This window comes from Bidens hawaiensis, unplaced genomic scaffold (genome assembly GCF_021521415.1).
Source record: "Bidens hawaiensis isolate Kalapana, Puna unplaced genomic scaffold, B.hawaiensis_p1.1 tig00045662_1, whole genome shotgun sequence".
Classification (NCBI taxonomy): Eukaryota; Viridiplantae; Streptophyta; class Magnoliopsida; order Asterales; family Asteraceae; genus Bidens; species Bidens hawaiensis.
In genome coordinates, this window is record NW_027498144.1 from 104,220 (window position 1) to 124,995 (window position 20,776).

The window sequence follows — 20,776 nt, forward strand, 5'->3', positions numbered from 1 at the left end:
AATTATTTGTTTGAATTTGTGGAAACAGTTTTTTAAAAGAATTGGATTGATGTTATTATTTATTAAGATTTATAGAATGAAAAGTTGGTTAAATTCCATTTAGATATTACAAATTCACTGAAGAAAAAAAAACACATTTTAGATGATTCATTCTATTTCTACATGTTTTGCTTTATAGCCTTACATGTTTTGACATTGGTTAGTTAGTAATTTATTGTGTTTTTTAGTGTGTATATAAGCTAGTGAGTTATGTATAGTTGATGGTCAGTAATTTATTCTGTGAGGTGTATATGCTCTTTATTATATAGAAGTATCACTCCACTCATCGTGTGATAATATTTTGAAGCTAAAATGATGTTGAGGACATTCCCGGAAAAATATAAAGTATTATTATATTTCATAAATGAGATTAAGACATGTTTAGACCGGGTTATGTGAGAATTAAGATCCATAAGTTAAATATGGTATTTTATGCTAAAATGACGGGAATATATATTTTTTAAAACGCTAGAAAAGTTAGACGGAATAAAGAAATTTTGGTGTAAGTTAAGAAGAAACGAACGTTCTCGGTTGAACGTGTGAATATTCAACCCGACATTCGATAAAATGACCATGTCTGAATCCATTTGAATATTGTTAAGGATTGAAAACCGAGAACGGAAATGTGACTCAGTTATGAGTTATAACGAAACGAGAAAATGCAAATTAGTATTTTTTTTTCAAACACGTTCCTTAAAGCACATGTACCAATGAGCTTGTAAAAGTTAATACCATCTCTGTATTTGAGGTTTATCATTTAGATAAAATAAATCAAATAAACACCATAAGTTTGGATGAGTTGTTTTTGGGAAAAACTACACTAGTTTTATTAAGTTCGGAGTATCACGGAACCGACACCGGGTAACACGATCGTCAAAAAATTATTAGCAGAAATCATAAGCTAGCGAGACAATTTTAAGTCGAGATTGAAATAAATATTTTGACGAAATTATTTTGGAAAATATAACGTCACTTGAAGTAGCGGGTTCGTTGGAGCGAGAGACAGAAACGCGATCGCAAAACGCGTTTAAAACCGCACTATATAAGGTGGGTCACCCCACTTTACATTCATTTTAACATCATATTACTACATTTTAGAGAGAGAAAGGTAGAGAGAGGTTAGAGGATTCCGGCAAGGTTGCCGGCGTCCGACGGCAGTCCGGTGGTGGTGCACGGTGGTCGGTGGTGACCGAAGCCCGTCTTCTACCCGGAACACAGGGCGGCCTTTGAGCCATGGCGGGGTAGTCGACAGCCACAGGCCCGACATCCCGCTAGGCTCGAAATTTTTTTTTCAAAAAAAGTTATATATATTTTTATCAAAAAAAAATATGTATAATCAACGTTTCAGCACAATTACATAACCACTGGCTTAGTCTAGTGGTAATGGGGTTTGGCATCTAGTCAAAATGTTGTGGGTTCTACTCTTACCTGACACAATTTTAAGCTTATATTTATACAAAAGTTTTTTATAAAACTCAAATCATAATTAAGTAAGCCCATTTAAAATTAAATTGTTTAACGCAACAAAATGTTTCTTTTACTTAAGAACCAAAAAAATGTTTCGCCTTTGTCCTAAATTTTTTTCGCCTTCTCGGAGCCAGCCCTGCCGAAACAAAGGCTGGTTATAAATATTCCTATTAGTTAATGAATGAACATATAGCTAGGTAGATAGCTTAGGATTATTATTTGTTACCGGGGTAACGCCGTTATGCTCTTAGCGGAATCATCTAACGATATTTGAACTACCCACAACGTCTCACTACTACATGCACACTAACCACTATTATTAACCCCAGTCACCACCACATATAACCATAGTTAACCCTCCCGCACTATATTATTATGTATACCTGACTCCCACCACGTCACTCATTCCTTCCTCACATCACTCAAAACACACTCTGTAAGTCTACTTAACACCTAATAAGCCTCGAATTTGAATTTACAGTAGCCATAATTAATTAATTCCTTATTGTTTTATACTTCGATTTGCAGCTGCTGTGCGTAGACGTTGTGAAGAGAAGGAATGGGACTAGCAGGATTAATGGCGGCTTCTTCAGGTAAAATTTATACTCGTTCGTGTATATAATGTTGTTTAGTTGATTAAGTTCGTTTACGAATCCGTAAGCTGTAATAATGTTGAATCGGAGATCACTGATCGAGTTGGATATATTAATCGCGGTTATCGTTTTGCATCGTGTTGTGCGCTGATTAATTAATTACTTAACTGTGTTAATGTTTTTTAACTGTTTAATGTGCTCGATCTCGTTCGTTTAAGTAATTGAATCGGAGCAGGATTATGCTCCTCTGTTAATCGATAGAATTATAGTCTCTGATATGTTTGTTTGTGATGATTTACGCTGTGGAATTCATTAATCTGTTCTCGTTTGCGTGTATGATGCTTAATTAAGTTCGTTCGTAAGCTATAAAATTGAATTGGAGATTTCCATCGTATTGTGACCTAACTTGTAACGATTTTGTTTTCGTTCAATCATATAGTTAATTAGTTTTAATGACGCTCATATTGCATTGATCTGTTCTCGTTCGTGTTTATCATGTTTATGTAAGTTCATATATTTATCCGTAAGCTATAAAACTGAAACAGGATTTGCTTCATAGTTTCTGATGCATTTTGTGTTTTGTGCTGTTAATTCATTCCGTAAGCTATATTTAATGGTTCCGGTTCGGTTCCATTTCGATCCGGTTCGGTTTTGAACCGTTGCACAACCTGTTTAATTTTGAAGGTAAGATTATCTCGAAGACTAGAATGATGATGAGCGGATTATGTACATCAGCAATCGAAAAGACGGTTGTTGTGGGTGATCACACGCTAAAGTATTCTTGGCTAAGAGCCGAGAATCTCGGGGGTCAAAACTTGACTGTGGTCAACACCCTCCCGTTGACCCAGCACTCGGTCTTCACAGGAAGTCATGGTGGCTACCGACTTGAAAGACTGAAGAAGTTAGGAGCTCTGGTGCATATGAATGTGAAGCTTAATGGGTTTTCAAAAACTCTACTGATGGGGCCATTTCAAAAGATCATATACATCAATCAAGATGTTTATGATGTTGGGTAAGTGCTTAAAAAAATACTTTTATATTAGTTTTTTATTTTTAATGAACTAAATTCAATGTACTACAGTCTTAGACAGGAGACCATCAGGAAGGTTTTTCATCAAGCTCCTGAGTTGCTAACCGAGGAGGTGGTCATAGGTGGATTTTCCCACCAGAATCCGGCTGACTGGGACTTAGCCACCATCTCAAAGTCGGTAGGATATGAGCTTGGTCACGAGGAAACTTATACCTTGCTTGAAAAGATTGAAGTTGACTCGAAGACAACATCTGGACAAAGAATTTTAAGAAGGTTTAATATGGAAGATGTGTAATCTGATATTTCTACTTAGATCTTCAATGTACTTTCAATTTCCTAGACACTCCTTTCTTATAAGTTTTTGAATTTGACAAGTTTTTGTGCACGTCTAGTATGTAGGCGGTAACCAATTTAGTTGGTGCACTTGAATTAATTTGGTTAGTTTTGAGTCTGAGCGGTTTGAAAGATTTAGGAATATATAGATTATTCAAGTATTTCTATAAATCTTAATGCTCCTAATAACATAACATCAGTCCAATTCTTCCAAAAAAAAGTTTTTCCACAAATTCAAACATATAATTTATGTATTTTTATAATAGTCACCATAAACATTCATTTTAATGAGGGTAAACAACTTATACAAGCTACAACTTATGTACAAGAATACGGTCAAAATGTCTTCGCTTCCGTTCCCCATAACCTGCTCATCATATTAATCTTAGTAACACTTTTATACAAAAATATATTTAAAATAATGTATACATACACTAGGGGCGCAAACAAGCCGAGCTGCTCATAAGCTACTCAATCTCAAATCGATAAAAAGCTCAAAACGAGAGCTTTTTCAACCTCGAGCTGAGCCCAAGCCTCAAGTAAAGCTCATTTAATTATCGAGCTCGAGCCTTGTTTGAAGCTCGTTTAGGCTAGTCAAGCCTTGTGTATTTTTTAAGTTTTACGTCTTTTAGAATCCTAAGTATTAATTTCACATTGCACAGCCGAGTTCGATTCGAGCTTTGGATCCTTTAAGGTAGGGGTGTGCAATAAATCGAAAAAACCAATCCGGAACCAAAAAAAACCGAAAAATCCAAACCGAAAAAACCGAACCAAAACAAAAACCGACGGTTTGGTTTTATGTTTTCGTAAGTTTTGGTTTTGCATATAATAAAAACCGAACCGAATTCCTAATTTTTTGTTTAATAAACATGTAACTCAAATATTTTTGGTAAAATGTTTAATACTCTATTAATTTACAATTAACAAAATTATTTATACCTAAATTAATTATTTTTTGAAAACTTTCTTTTGACCTAAAATTTTCAAGATCAAATATCAAAAACCGAAACCGAACCGAAACCAAAATGAAAACCAAAAAAACCAAAATCGAACGGTTTCAAATACTATAAAAACCGAAGTTTTGGGTTTCGGTTCGATTTTTAACCAATAACCTCACCGAACCGCACCCCTAGTTTAAAGTACTATATACGAGCTCGAGTCAAGCTTGGGCTCGTTTAAGATTTTCTCAAAATATATAAAAATAATTAAAAACATATATAAATTAATTAAAATCAATTACAAACGAGTCGAGCCCACACCTGAAAAAAGACTCACGAGCCAAGCTCGAGCTTGAAATGAGACGAGCTCAAGCCCAGGCTCGGCTCGTTTACAATTTACACCTCCATAACTACTTACAATATTATATTAAGCTTACCAACAATTAATTCCAATAGCATTTGCTCCTAACTTATCAGCCTTATGATCGATCATCTACTACATGTACAGCTTTTGCAGCTTCCACATTAATCTGATCTAATATTTTATCATGTAACAAAACTATATAATTAGAAAAAATTAAATCTATTAATAAATAATGATTGTTACATTACATTACATACCTAAAGCCGTTTCGAATATTTTTGCATCCGGGTTTCGTACCCGACTTCTGAAGATACTATGACAGCATCAAACCTAATTAAAAAAACAAATATTTGGTAAATAATTAATATGATTAATAATATTAACATTGGTAGTTGGTACTTACTAGTCTATAATGTTGAGGTCTTGTAACAACTTCCTTAAGCGAGTGTCGAAGTTGGACACGACAGCTAGTTTAACTATATGATAAATAAAAAAATAAAAAGTATTTACTTACAAAATATGAGAACTTAAAAAATAAAACAAAATAAGGGTGTGCATGAAAATGAACAAACCGAACCAAAACAAAACCGACAGTTTGGTTTTTTTGTTTTTTTAAAAAACCGAACTTACAGTTCGGTTTTGGTGTGGCATGTAATAAAACCAAACCGAATCTATAGATTTTTATATTTTGTTTTTTTATTTAAATAATTTATAAGAATTTAATCAATATGTAATTAAAATATTCTAGCCCAAATGTAAAATAATCAATCGGATATTAATTAATTTTTTTTCAACCCAAAAATTTCAAGCTAAAATAGCAAAACCGAAATAAACCAAAATAGGGGTGTGCATGAAACTGAACAAACCGAACCAAAACAAAACCGACAGTTTGGTTTTGTGTTTTTTTTTGTAAAAACCCAACTTACAGTTCGGTTTTGGTGTGGCATGTCATAAAAACCGAACCGAATTTAGAGATTTAGATATTTTATTTTTCTATTTAAAATAATTTATAAGAATTTAATCAAAATATGTAACTCAAATATTTTAGCACATATGTAAAATAATCAATCGGATATTAATTAAACTTTTTTTCGACCCAAAATTTTCAAGCTGAAATAGCAAAACCGAAATAAACTGTAACCGAAGTTTCCGGTTTTGGTTTGGTTTTAACACAAACCGAGCCATGCACACCCCTAAAATAAATAGTTGATTATTACCTCCAGACTCTTTTAGAATTGCTTAGTGTTTTATGTGCGCCGGTTGGAAGGTGCCACGCATCACCATTGGCATAGTACTAGTTAAAAGTTAAAACACAAATGAGTAACAGTTAAATATGCTAATTCATAACTTTTAAGTAAAACAAAATTATTATTAGTTGTGAGTGACTAGGTGACTAACCTCATAAACTTCTTCGAAGTAATCGTTATTGAAATAATATATCATAGAAACATCCAAACGATTTACAATGAAGTGGCAGGTTATTAGAGCAACCGGTGGCTTCAGAAACAACAAGCTTCCAAAATGGTCTTCCATCTCCCTATACAAGAAGAAAATTAAGATTTATTATATGCTGATAAATCATCATCATCATCATCATCATCATCATCATCATCATCGTACTCAGTATATCCCACCAATAGCAAAGCTATGGTAGGGTCTGAGGAGGGTAAGATGTAGGCAGCCTTACCTCTACCCCATAGGGATAGAGAGGCTGCTTCCGGTGAGACCCCCGGCTCGATAGTAGTTTTGCATCAAGCCTTGGACATAAGGCACATAGCACTCAATCATCGGGACACCGGCTGATCGGTGCATGTACCCTCATCTTTCAGCTATCAACGCCACTACATGATGCCTGATTAACCGTCAGTCACTTTTAACGTTATTTTCACGAGATTAGTAAAATAACGTCAAAATTAGTGCAATTTCACTTTTGCCCACCCGAGGGTTCACACATATATACATCATATGTGCGCACCGCAAGCAGGGCTAATGCTGATAAATCATGTAAATAATAATAATAACGGTACCTGGTAACGAAGTTTTTCGGGCCATGGAGAAGAAAAGGCTCTTTTAAACCCTTGTTTTATATTAGCAGGAGTTGCATTTAAACCTATATGCAAAGATTTAGATTGAATATAATAATAGAAAATCAAGAAAATAGCTTAATGTGCTTAAGAGTTTATAAACCTAAGGGGAACTTAACCATAACAGAATTATTGGTCAACAAAAGTACCTACATTTAACTTCATTTGAATACAAAGCTCATAGATGAAACAGAGTATAATGAATCAAAGAACCTAGAACTACTGAGTCTAGGAGTGTAAATGAGCCAAGCCTGAGCTCACATTTCGAGCTCTGTTTCTAAAGCTCGAGCTCAAGTTATGGCTCGCTTGTTCAAGCTCAAGCCCAACTTGTTAATTATATATTAATTAATTTATATACATCTTAATTATTTTTATATTTTGAGAAAACATTAACAAGCCTAAGCTCGGGTCGAGCTCAGTTGTGCAGTGAAAATATTATTACATAGAAGTCGAAAAGAGTTAAAACTTAATAAATCCACTAGGCTCGTTAAGGCTCCACGAGCCTAAACTATCTTCCCATATAAGGCTTGACCCGAGCCTAGCCCAAGCTCGACTAGGTTTGTTTCGAGCTTTGTTTCTAAAGCTCGAGCCTGGCTCGTGAGTCAATTGTTCAAGCTCGATTTTGGCTCGTTAATTATATATTAAAAGCAAATAAGGTTTGTTATTTGAAATAAAGGAATAAAATTAAAGGTAAAAATGATATAAAATATATAGTACAAATAATAACAAGTCTAAAATGAATGAGATTTTATTTTTAAGCTTGTGCTTGTATATAAAATTAGCTTATAACTTTTTTTCTATTATTTGATAAGCTCTTTTTAAGTGTTTGGATTAGCTTATATTCTACAAGTTAATTATGTGCCTTAATAAGTTGTTAAATCCAACATTTTTTAACTTGTTAAAGTATTAATTACTAATCTACCACCATTTGAAGACAAATGAGTAATTTACACCCTTAAATAAATAAGCTTATAACAAATAAGCTAAAAAACCATCTTTAAATAAGCTTCTTCAAATGGGCTTATATAAGCTAATAAGCATAAGCTTAAAAAGCTAAGCCAAACACCAAGTTAAGCTTATTTTGTAAAAAAAAAGCTAAAAAATCTATAAGCTTGGTTAAAAAAGCTAGGCCAAACACCCCTGGGTGTTTGGCGTAGCTTATATATTTTTACTTATACTTATGTTTTTTTAAAGCTTATAGCTTATTTTCTATAATTTGATATGCTCTTTTTAAGTGTTTGGATTAGCTTATATTCTACAAGTTGATAAGCTTTTTCTAAGTGTTTGTGTTAGCTTTTTTTATTTAGCTTATGTTACTAAAATGACCAAAAGGGGCATGATTACATATTATCACATCTACATCTACATCTACATGTTCTAATAAAATAAAATAATTGTGACACATGTCACTTGGAGATTAATTCATAGACAAAATTTCCCGCTCAAACTTTTCTTCTATTTTTAATGAAAATATATACTTCCTCCGTCCCTTTTGAAAGTTTCCACATTTCATTTTTAGTTTGTCCCATTACAAATGTCCACTTTCAAACTTTATTAATTAATTTCCAAACTTACCCTTAAAAATGCAAGCATTCAAACTTTCTTAAATTTTGTCTTTTTGTATATGTCACGAACATTATAGTCATTTGTTAAGAAAAAAGTGCAATCATTAAAACTTTCTTAAACTTTGTGTTTTTCAAACCATAACACTTGTAGAGGGACGGATGGAGTATATAACAGTGGAATCAAAACATATCAATCAATTATTTAAATTATGGTGATTAAAAATATGCAAATATTTATGTCAATATAGTCAAAATATTTATATTTATAATTAAATAAGATCTATATATTTTTATTAAATCAATTAAAATACTATTTTGAGTGTAAGAGATGAATGTTGTAAAATTCAAGAAACGACATTTATAAATATAATATGATAAAGACAAAAGAAATTATGAATGAATACAATTTGTTCTCACATATTCATTCAACCTCCATGGATCCATGGGGTTGTCTTCAATCTTTTTCAAAATTATAATACAAAAACATATTTTATTCATGCTAATTTTATTAATAGGGTTGTTCTTCGGGTTTCGGGTTTTTCGGGTCAGGTTCTTCGGGTTTCAGGTTTTTCGGGTCGGGTTTCAAAGTTTTAAATCTTGGCCAGAAACTCAATTTAAATCTCTCACTGGTAATTTGGTTTGGGTAAATCGGGGTCGGGTATAATTGGGTTAATCGGGTTTCGAGCATACTAGAAAATAAAAATTATTTTAAAAACTACGATGTTAAAATTGAAAACACATATTCTTCTTTGCTCGTAACGTAAATGACCAAATAATAAAACAATATAACATGATAAAAAAATTCAAAAGAAGAGTAAAACTAACTCCAATCATAATCGTCTTTAGTCAGTCGTGTTTTGGTTGTCCATCTACGGTTGCCAATAGTCATAAACGTAAATTATAAATTAATAATAAGCATTCGATTTATAATAGGTGGAATGACAATAGTCGATTAGGGCCAGGATTTTGATAACTTTAGTGGCTAAGACTTAGCCTATTATACCTAAAAATATATTTGACTTAAAACTAAAAGTTTATTCGGTTTTTCTGGTTAACCGAAACCCATAAATCAAGCCCAAGAACCAACCTGAATTACTTTGGTTTCAGTTAGTCTTTTCTCGGGTTCAGGTTTTTCAGGTTGGGTACATGTTTTCTCGGTTTGGGTTTTGGGTGAAAATAACAACCCTAATTTTATATATGATGTTATTTTTATGTCATTTATAATGATACATTTTATCATCTTTTGTAAGAATTCACTACTTTATTGAAAAATGTTACAGCTTACAAAACCACGAGATGCATCCTTTTCATTTCCGTGATATGTAGAAATTGCATAAGAATACACCACTTATTTATGTGAATTGACCATTAGAAATGATAATTTCAACTTATAAAACCATTTAAGTTGATAAATATAGTTTTTTTATAAAAAAAATAAGTCATTTAATTTATAAAGGTTAATGATATTTCTTTTAAACATCCGTGCATTACACTGGTTCTAAAGCTAGTATCTTATATTTCATATGTATCTACTTTGTTTTTATGAGTTATACCATAATTTTTGGATAAATTTATATCGAGGAAGACGTAAAACTTCTACAAAAATATATTAATATTCAATAAACATTCATCTTGGTTTGGTTAGATCTCCTGTAATCATATCTCTAACTGCACTCATATACAAATCATCTATTCTACGTTATGCACTTGTGTCTTCATCTATTTTATTAATGCCATTAGACCATCGACTATAAATACCATTATTTGGAGTGTAAAATTCTTGTTACGCCTTGTTAAATCCTATATGACATGTATCTTTTTTCTAATATAATTATGAATTGCCATAGTTGCTAGCACGATCTTCACTTGTGTCTCGTAGGTGTAATTGACATGCATATGTTGTAATATCTCCCATCTAGCCTTCCATACTCAAAAAGTTCGTTCAGTGACATTTCTTAACGATGAATGATGGCAGTTAAATATCTCTTTAGGTCCTCTAGGAGCACGACTAGCAACCGTTTTTCCATGACGAAAATATGGTATATTTAAGTAATAGTTGATCTTCCACCAACATATTAATCAGTATCTACCAACTTCAACCAACTTATTAAATCCACCAACTTGTCTGTTTTATGAAATTCTACCATTTGTCTCACTAATTATCCACCATTTGTCTCTTACTAATTATGCATCTTAATAAATTGTTAAATTCACCATTCTTTAATTTGTTACACTAATAAGTTGTTTCAATAATCATTAATCCACCATCATTTGAGGGCAAATGAGTAACTTACACCATTCCACAAATAAGCTTCTTCAAATAAGTTAAAAAACCATCTTCAAATAAGCCTTTTCACATTAGCCAATATAAGCTAATAAGCATAAACTTAAAAAGCTAAACCAAACACTAAATTAAACTTATTTTGTAAAAAAAAGTTACAAAAGCAATAAGTTTCACTAAAAAAGCCAGGCCAAACACTTACGAAACTTATGAAAGGAAGCATTTCTTTTTCTTTTATATTGATAAGCAATATTTATTTTTCATAGTTTGAAATTTATTATATGAAAAAACAAGCTTTTTTCTTTATCCGTTAGGAGGTTGAAAGATGGAGCCCGACACAACTATGTATACGGGCCCGTAAACCCGTATGTCTCTTATATAAAATCTTTCAAGTTTTCTTAAATTAAACATTAATTTCCAATTTGTAACACCAGATAGGGTTTCCGTAACACCCCTGCCCAGAAGGGCTGACGTGTCACAATAATATGGTTTCTGAACAAAAGACATAATTTTATATATTTATGTATCAAAGGTATAACACATTAGACAAGACAAACTTAAGGTTAATTACACACTAGCACAGTTGAAAATATATTTTATTAGGATCCTGATGTTTTATTCCACGCTCTTAATCCCGCCCAAAGTAACCTGTGGACTTGTATATAAAAATTAAAATAACGAAATGAGCCGCATGCTCAGTACGGAATAATAGGCTCAAACAATTAAAAATATGATGAAACGTAATTTAGATTGAACTTACAGTTGATGATACGATGCAAAGTAACCTTATTAAATAAATTAAAACGTATCATACTGATGTACCCATGAGTGAACATAAAACATGACAATATACAAGTAGCTAATCCTGTATATTTATCACACGAGATGGCGAGTTGGCATACCCGCTACACTACGTGAAAATTGACCTTCGGCCACACGAAAAAAGTGTGGCCGTAGGCCTTTAGCCACACACATTTGGTTCAGGACATATGTGGCCAAAGGTCGTGACACCGTGGGTATGATATGGCCACACAGAGTTTTTAGTGGCCTTATGTGGTAATAAGTGTGGCTAAAGGGTACAGGCATTAGTTGCTGGCCATCAAGTAGACTCTCCAATAAGTGTGGCTAAATGGTAGAAAATGGCCACATGTCAATTTACTAAGAGTGACCATCACATCTATATAGCCACATGAATTTATGTTTCAGCCACATGAATAGGGTTGTGTTAAGCTTACATTGTGACCTATACCGTGTGAATATAGCAAAGAAATGGCCACTTAAATTTAATAATAGGGTGGCTAATTATATGATATAAACACTAGCTATTACATTAAAAGCGGCTAAATATGTTTACTTGCCACTCAAAAACTCCTTTGTAGATTATAGTGTGGACATTGTCTTACCGTTTGTCACACAAAAATGTTTTTCCTAATATAAAGTGTGGCTATTGTAAAACTTTTCGTCACTCATAGTGAAGTACTGTGTGGCTAATAATATCTTATAGACACTGAAGCTTATTGTAAATATGGCTAAATATGTTTAGTTGTCACTCAAAAACTCCTTTATAGATTATAGTGTGGCCATTGTCTTACCGTTTGCCACACAAAAATGTTTTTCCTAATATAAAGTGTGGCTATTGTAAAAATTTTCGTCATACATAGTGAAGTATTGTGTGGCTAATAATATCTTATAGACACTGAAGATTATTGTAAATGTGGCTAAATATGTGAACTTGCTAGTCAAATATTCTTTTGTAGTTTGTGGTGTGGCCATTGTCTTACCGTTTGTCACACATATTGCTTTTCCTAATTTAAAGAGTGGCTATTGTCAAACTTTTCGTCACACATAGTGAGCTATTCTGTGGCTAAAAATATCATATAGACACTGGAGGCTGTTGTCAATGCGGCTAAAAATGTGAACTTGCTAGTCAAAAACTCTTTTGTAGTTTGTGGTGTGGCCATTGTTTTACCGTTTGTCACACATAATGCTTTTCCTAATTTTAAGTGTGGCTATTGTCAAACTTTTCGTCACACATAGTGAGGTACCGTGTGGGTAAAAATATCATATAGACACTGGAGGGTGTTGTCAATGTGGCTAAAAATGTGAACTTGCTAGTTAAAAACTCTTTTGTAGTTTGTGGTGTGGCCATTGTCTAACCGTTTGTCACACATAATGCTTTTCGTAATTTAAAGTGTGGCTATTGTTAAACTTTTCGTCACACATAGTGAGGTACTGTGTGGCTAATAATATCATATAGACACTGGAGGTTGTTGTCAATGTGGCTAAAAATGTGAACTTGCCACTCAAACACTCTTTTGTAGTTTGTGTTTGTGGTGTGGCCATTGTCTTTACCGTTTGTCACACATAATGCTTTTGTAATATAAAGTGCGGCTATTATCATACTTTTCGTCACACAAAAATGTTTATGTTGTGGCTAATGGTCATTTATAGACTCTAATTTTTGTAATTTCAGGTGTGGCTATTGTCTTACTTTTGGCCACACATATTTAATGTGTTCTATATGGCCATATTGTGTGTAATTAGGCAATATATAATTATTTTTATTTTTTGTGAAGTAATATAAAACAACTATAAGCAACAAAATAAATTTATTATATTAACAATAATATTCACTTAAGCAAATGTATATGCAAAATATCTTACAAAATACAGAAATAACGACTACCTATATTCTAGCTAAGGCGTCGGTTTTCTTGGCACTACTCCTTGTCTTCTGTTTGGTCACCCGGTCTATTGCTGTGTACTTTGCCTTTTGCCTTCTTGCCGGCTCTGTTTGGTTCTTTTGAGGACGGGAGTGGTGGTAGCTGGAACAACAGAATATGAAAAACAAATATGTATAATTAATGTCGTATTTTGTAATCGAATAGAACAAAATAGTATGCATACATACATACCGAACGTTCGTTTAACTGTTCGTGAACCTTTCGGTGGGAAGTTCGTTTATGTTTGTTTATCTTTGTTCAATTACGTTATTTTAGATTATAAACAAACGAACACAAGTGTTCATTTTTTAACTAAATTAAAAAGAACATAGATATTTGTTCGGTTAAGTTAAAAGGGAACAAACCTCCTGGTCACATACGATTAGGTGTTCTGGCCAAGCAACGAAAGTACCAATTGCATTGCCAACAGTCGTAATTTCACCTGCCTCACATGGAATAATTGCTTGTTCCTTTATGGCTCCATCAATACTAACTTTATAGCAACCCTCCGGGATTGCTTTTCCATGCAACTATTGTGGAACCGGTGACCAATAAACTTTACCATTTGCCACCTTGTTACGCTTGTCATGCACACACAAACGACACTCATACACCTATAAACAAGCATGTGAAATTAAGATGGCTTAGTTGAAGTCAATATATAAGTATATACCCATGTTGGTGGGAAATTAACAATGTTTCGCGCAACACATACCTTTATTTCAGCAGGTTGGGAAGCTTCATCCGTAGATACATCAACTTTCTTTTACGGCTTCTCCGTTTTACCTGAAAACCATTCAATGAATCAATCAACAATTAAAGGAAAAACTGAAATTGCCAAATACTTACTGATGGTTTTTTCGAGCAGTTACTATCCGGAGTGTGGTGTAGTTGTGTTGATGCTTGGTCAACATTGTTCTCTACAGGCTTCATTGGTAATATAACATAAATTGGAATTGTTTGGACTTATTAGGTTATAAAATATAAAAACTGAAACTGACAAATACTTACTGATGTCGCGCTATGGGGATCGACTACCGTTTGGTCAACACTTTTTTCCACAGACTTGGCCTGCAATTCGGTAAATAGAAAATGAGCACTCACATTGGAAACGAATTATAAAAAAGTACTGAAATTGTCAAATACTTACTGATGTCGCGATATGGGCAGCGGGTACCGTTTGGTCAACACTTTTTCCACAGACTTGGCCTGCAATTCGGTAATAGAAAATGAGCACACTCACATTGGAAACAAATTATTAAAAGTACTGAAATTGTCAAATACTTACTGATGTCGCGATATTGGGAGTGGGTACCGTTTCGACAACTATTTCATCCGCATACTTGGGCTACAATTAACTTATGCAAAATCAGCACACTCACATGGAAAGTTAATTATTAAAACAAATCAATCAAACTGTCAAATGGTTACCTGAGAAGCGGATTCTTGTTGCACAACCTCAGCTGAGGTTAAGATGTTTCCCACAGAACTAGCCTACAAATCAATTTATTAGGTTATGGAAAATGAAAAATCACATGGAAAGTTGAAAAAACAAAGAAACTGTCAGATACTTACTGGTCCTGGCATTTTATTTTGCGCCACAACCCTAGTACTTTGGTTAGAACCAATCTGGTTGGGAACAGGATTTACCTACGAATTGTGACAAAACAGTGCAAATTATGTATGTCGAATGCATTAATTAATATGTAGCATACGTCACTAACTTGACTTGCCGACATTTCCGGCAACAATCCTTCGAGATGTCTGAACCTGGCCTCAAATGCTAACCATTCCTTCTCACGGCTTGCTAGCATAGCATTCGTAGATTCAAGTAGAGACGTCAACCTGTTCACCACTACATCTCTCTGCACCGCCTCATACTCAAGTTGGGAAATCCGTTGCTTAAACGAGCCTTTTACCCGACTCACACCCCAATATTTACCTGTTGTCAATCCGTACCCAATCCCTTTTTAAAACCCATCTTTCTCTTTGCCAAGCACTAAGGTGACGGCATCTGTGCACGGTTCAAGTGCCAGGGCTCCGGAGGCGATCTGCTCCTCATGCTCAACCTGCAAGAAAACAAATATTCTAATACACTTGTAACACACTTATGTATCCACATAAAGTGTTGAGACAAGTTATACATACTCAAGTTTTTTTGACACCAATATAAGGCAATGAATTGACTTTAACATGATTTAAAAAGTTTAATACTAAAACATACTAATTTGGTTGCCACGACTTCGATAACAACATTCTTGTATGCACCATCTTTGTCCTCCCTTCCTTTCATCCACATTAATGCACGGCCGGGGATCTTATCCGGTCCAATTTCCTTCTTTTTGACCTTGTAAAATATTCAAGAGAAAGCAGCTGACGGTCATGCGTTAGACACATAACCAACAAATCATTGAACTAGAGAGAAAGCAGCTGACGGTGATTACCAGTTTCTCTCGAAGGTAGGTATAACCCCCTCGTCCCATGTGATGATCAAAAACATTCTTTGCTCGAGCTCCCTTTGATGAAGCCGATTTTTTCTTCAACCACACATTATAATCATTTCATTATATTTGAACAAAAAACATAAACCATATATAGTCGATCAATCTACGTTTGCAAAGTAGAGGATTTATACCTGAAACTGCTCTAATTGTGTGTACTCAATGAAGCGATCACAGTCTTCTTGCCTGATCATCGTCCTGTGTCCCTTGGGTATCGCCTTCAGCTTCAGAGGTTTACCGATGTTCGGCATAATATATTTGGCATACATTTTTCTTCTGAAATCCCGAAGAAGGTGTCCGAGCCGATTCATCACAGAAGGCATGCGACAAGCCTCAATCTCAAAATATATCTGCATAATATAATACAGTAAAGGTAAATTACATCTCAAAATATAAAATGCACAAATAGAAATAAAGAATAACCGTTATTTGTTCCCACAGTTTATCTCTAAGCTCCTTTGTGACCTCCCTCCAACTTAAATGTCTCAAGCCAATTATTTCCCTTAAAACATCCCCTAAAAAACTTGCAAACTTTGATCGGTTTTGGCCAGTGAACCTACCCAGATTATCAAACTCCACTGCCAGTTTGACACCACCAGAGTTTGCATACTGGGTACGTAGCTTAGATAACCTCGTCAACCCCATTGTAGGTTTTTTCGTAGTAGCAAAACTGTTGAGGGGTTCGATAACCATCATCCCTATAACATTCTTTGGTTGACCGTCGTCGTCGTTGGCTTCCTCGCTGGAGTAGACTTCATTGTCGTCTAATTGAGCGACGTCGTCGTAGTTGGCTTCCTCATCGGAGTAGCGTTCTTCTTCGATTCTTTCATCTATAAGCTTCATCTTCAATTGTTTTTTTTAATAATTTGGCTGATTTGTGGAGTGGAAAATTTTTAATAATTTGGAGTGTAACTTGATTTTTGGAGTGTTAAATGTAATTTGGAGTTTTTGAATATTTGAAGCCAATATTTTGAAGCTTTTTGAGTTTTGCCTCCCTTTTAATTAAGAACCAATAGATTAATTATTGGCATAGTTTTTACGACAGAGAACCTGTGGCTGAAAATAGGCACTTTGCCAGAAGATGGTTGGATAAGCGTGTATTACGTATTAGGATATTTATATATGTTTATGTACATTAGCGCATGACAAGCGTAATAGTGTTTTTTAACAAAGTGTTTTTTGTTTTATTTTTAGATTTAACTATAATTACCATTCATTAAAAGTTTTTATACAAAAGGCACCATTACAATACATTCCATGAAACAAAAATAAGAGTGAATAACAAAATAGATGATACAAGAAACTATAAAATTAAAGCATTTAAAAGCTAATTAACCAACCAACATTCAACACAATAAACTAAAAAGTGTATCAATACAACCATACATATACAAATAACTAACCAAATCACAAATGTTCCAAACATCACCAAATCACTAATCAACTTTTGAAACTAACAAAGTAGCTTCATTGAAGTCATATTCAAATCTGCACTTATCACCAATCTGTATTTCATTTTCCACCTTGAAAATTTTCCATTTTGGTAACCGATATATGAATTTCAGGTCCGACAGTTCACCATGAAGTCTCATTTTCTTTTTACGACCTTCGGGATTGACCAAAGTGATTGGCATTCCATCATAGGCATCAATCTTGGTGGCAATGTGACGCGGAAGACGTTGTGAAAAGCAAATTTCAAATATACTTGTAAATAAAAAAGAAATTTAAAAATTCAATTTACCAATTTCTTGATGACGTTCATGTGGAAGACGATTTTAGAGTCATCATTTTGCTCATTAAGATGAATTGGGTTTTGGGAGGAACTACCTTGATTGCTTGATTGATAGTTGAGAAATAGCTGATTTGGACCAGGAAGGATAAATTCTATGTCATCTTCATGAAAGACATTAATATGAAATGTCTTATCTGATATGATTTCAAACACAAAACGAGCCACCTTTCAAGTTGGTTTGTTTAAACATATATCTATCTGGAGCAATAAGCTCGAAAAACGAATTCATGTAATTGTCACCAAATTCTTGAATCACGTATCACTTAGGGAAATCCTATTAAACATGTTAATTAAAGGACATTTGAATTTGGAAACAATCATTAAAAATAGAAATTAAAACTTACCAAGTAATGGACGTGTCGGTTTCTGACTGGAATACATATCATATTACCGGATTGATCATTTACGTTTCTTTTGAAAGTAAACATATTCAACATACATCTTGGTTTAATCTCAAAAACAACATATGTTCAAGCTTCTATACAACATTCTCTGATTAATTCAGTCCAACCGGTTCCAAAATAAAAGTCATCAAGTACTTTGATTATAACAACAGAGAACGTTCTACCACTTTGACCGTAAATCAAACAACAGCCAATATTCGATTTCATGTCAGCAAACATTGGTTGAACAGCTTTAGGAATGAGCTATAAGTAACACAAAAAATGTTCTTAGAATGTATATGTTGAAAACTGTAAAATGTTTCATAAAAAAAATTAACCAGATAACAATATTAACATACATCCTACTCATGGAATCGCTGTCGATATCTACTAGGAACTTAATTCCATTATTGAGACGTGACATTTTTATGTTCTTACCAGTATAAGCGATGTCTACGAATTACAGTAAAGCGAAGTAGAAGTCGATTTAGGGTTTTGAAGGTAAAAGGGTTTTGAAGTTAAAAGGGTTTTGAATTTTGGTTTTATTTATTTCTACACATTTAATTATTTATATATTTTGGTTTTTTGTTTTATAACTTTTTAAAAATAGTACAAAAATATTTACTTTTAGTTTTTTTTTACTAACATTCCGGTATTAAATTTCGTTAAAAGAGGAGTTCGTTTAATAAATCGTATTTTTTAAATAAATATAAAATTTTATCCATTATTGAAGTATTATCTTAACCGTTAGTAAGATTTTCTGGATAAGATTTACAACTTCGTAATAGAGAGGCTCATAACATTCTAGTGTTATCATTTCAAATATGTAGTTATGTATCATTATCATCTTCTAGGTTATCATCATCACCATATGTGTTATTATGATGATCAACATCATAAAGTTATCATCGTTATCATGTATTATAGTGGTTATCTTCATCATAATCATCGATCACCATCACCATGAAACGGCATCATCATCAGACGTGCGGGTAATCAACGTGGTCATTGTATAGGCTATCGTAGTCAGCGTTCATCATACGGGCTCAAACATATATCTCGCTATCAGTGTCGTCATCATCATCACACATCTCCATCATCATCATCCGATTGCCATGTACGGGATGTAGTCAGCATCGTATGGGTTATCATAAACAAAATGCCCAATATTAGCGATCACTGTCGGCACCATCTTATGAATTGTTGTCGTCATAAACGACATCATCAGTCGTACATGCTACCATCAGTATGACCATCGTATACGTTATCATGGTCATCGTCGATCATACGGGTTACATGTCATTAAACATTGGTGTCACCATTATCATCAACATATGTGTGTGTGTGTGTGTGCGCGCGCCTGTGTGGCGTATTGTCATATATGTACATATAATTGGTCCTCATCATATATATGTGTGATCATCATTATAGACGCCATAATAATTTATCGAGAGAAACTAAAAAAGAGATATCAAAGTAATTTTGATGATTCAATCATGTTATTACTTGAATTCTAAGTTCGTAGTTACTTCGACTGGATGAATCGTAGCAATGGAATAATTAAGTCATAGTTCATTGGTTGAACATATGTGTGTGTGTGTGCACGCCTGTGTGGCGTATTGTCATATAGGTACATATAATTGGTCCTCATCATATATATGTGTGATCATCATCATAGACGTCATGCTCGTCGTACGAGCTACAATCGCCATCGTATGGGTTGGCGTAAGCAAACCGTATATATAGGTTAGCAGCATCAATATGATAACCACCACCAACCCAGATAGTTATATTAGCATCGTCTCGTCATAATTGGGCCAATCATCATGGTCATCATACGGGATAGCACCGTCATTGTCTCATGTATTACATATCCGCAATCATACTACACATCACCGCCCACATTCGCCACAACGATTCCCAGCACCAACCACTAACCACACTCCACCACCACCCACCACAACCACCCACCACACCACCACCACCCTCTAATATTATATATAAATATATATACATTTATTTATACCCATCCACCACCACCACCCACTACCCACCACCACCACCACCACCCACCACCACCACCACCACCACCGACCTCCGCCACCACCACCCACTGCCCACCACCACCACCCACCACCACACATCCGCCACCACGAACCACCGCACCTCGGCCACCGTCCACCACCATCATGACCACCTGAACCCACCACCACCCACTAATATTATATATATTTTTTGCATGCGCCTTCTTTTAAAAGGGTCAAATAACTATCGTACGATTAAAATTTAAAAGAACGCGCCTTCTTTTAAAAGGGTCAAATAACTACCCTCGTAAGTCACTCATATACTTCTAGAACGTGGATAAGTAAGTCAAAATTCCTAAAAACCGTCGACGATTCGTTTCTACAGTGAAGCACAAGCACAAGTACAAGCACGATAGGTCTCAGAACCCTAACTCATCTACTTATGGAACGGAACCAAAATGAAGAACCTTAACTCATCTACTTCTGGAACGGAACCAAGGACGAAGCAAAAGCACGATAGGTCTCAAAATGAAGATGGAACATGTGTTACTTTATGATTTTTTTTAGCGTTTTAGGTTTACTTAATCTTAAAATGTAAGCATTTGTTTGAATATTCTTATGTATTAATACGTTTGATAAGCGTGTTGTTGTTGTAATAC

At 34.1% G+C, this 20,776-nt stretch overlaps 1 long non-coding RNA gene and 1 pseudogene across 1 annotated transcript; both read right to left on the reverse strand.

Moving 5' to 3' along the window:
* Positions 1–3,773: 3,773 nt before the first annotated feature.
* On the reverse strand, positions 3,774–16,112 carry LOC143595908 (uncharacterized; annotated as a pseudogene).
* A 3,115-nt stretch (positions 16,113–19,227) lies between these two features.
* On the reverse strand, positions 19,228–20,051 carry LOC143595912 (uncharacterized). Its single transcript, XR_013146612.1, has 3 exons — positions 19,699–20,051; positions 19,314–19,453; positions 19,228–19,272 (listed from the first exon to the last, which is right to left on the reverse strand). It is a non-coding gene; the product is annotated as an uncharacterized LOC143595912 (long non-coding RNA).
* Between the last annotated feature and the right edge of the window lie 725 nt (positions 20,052–20,776).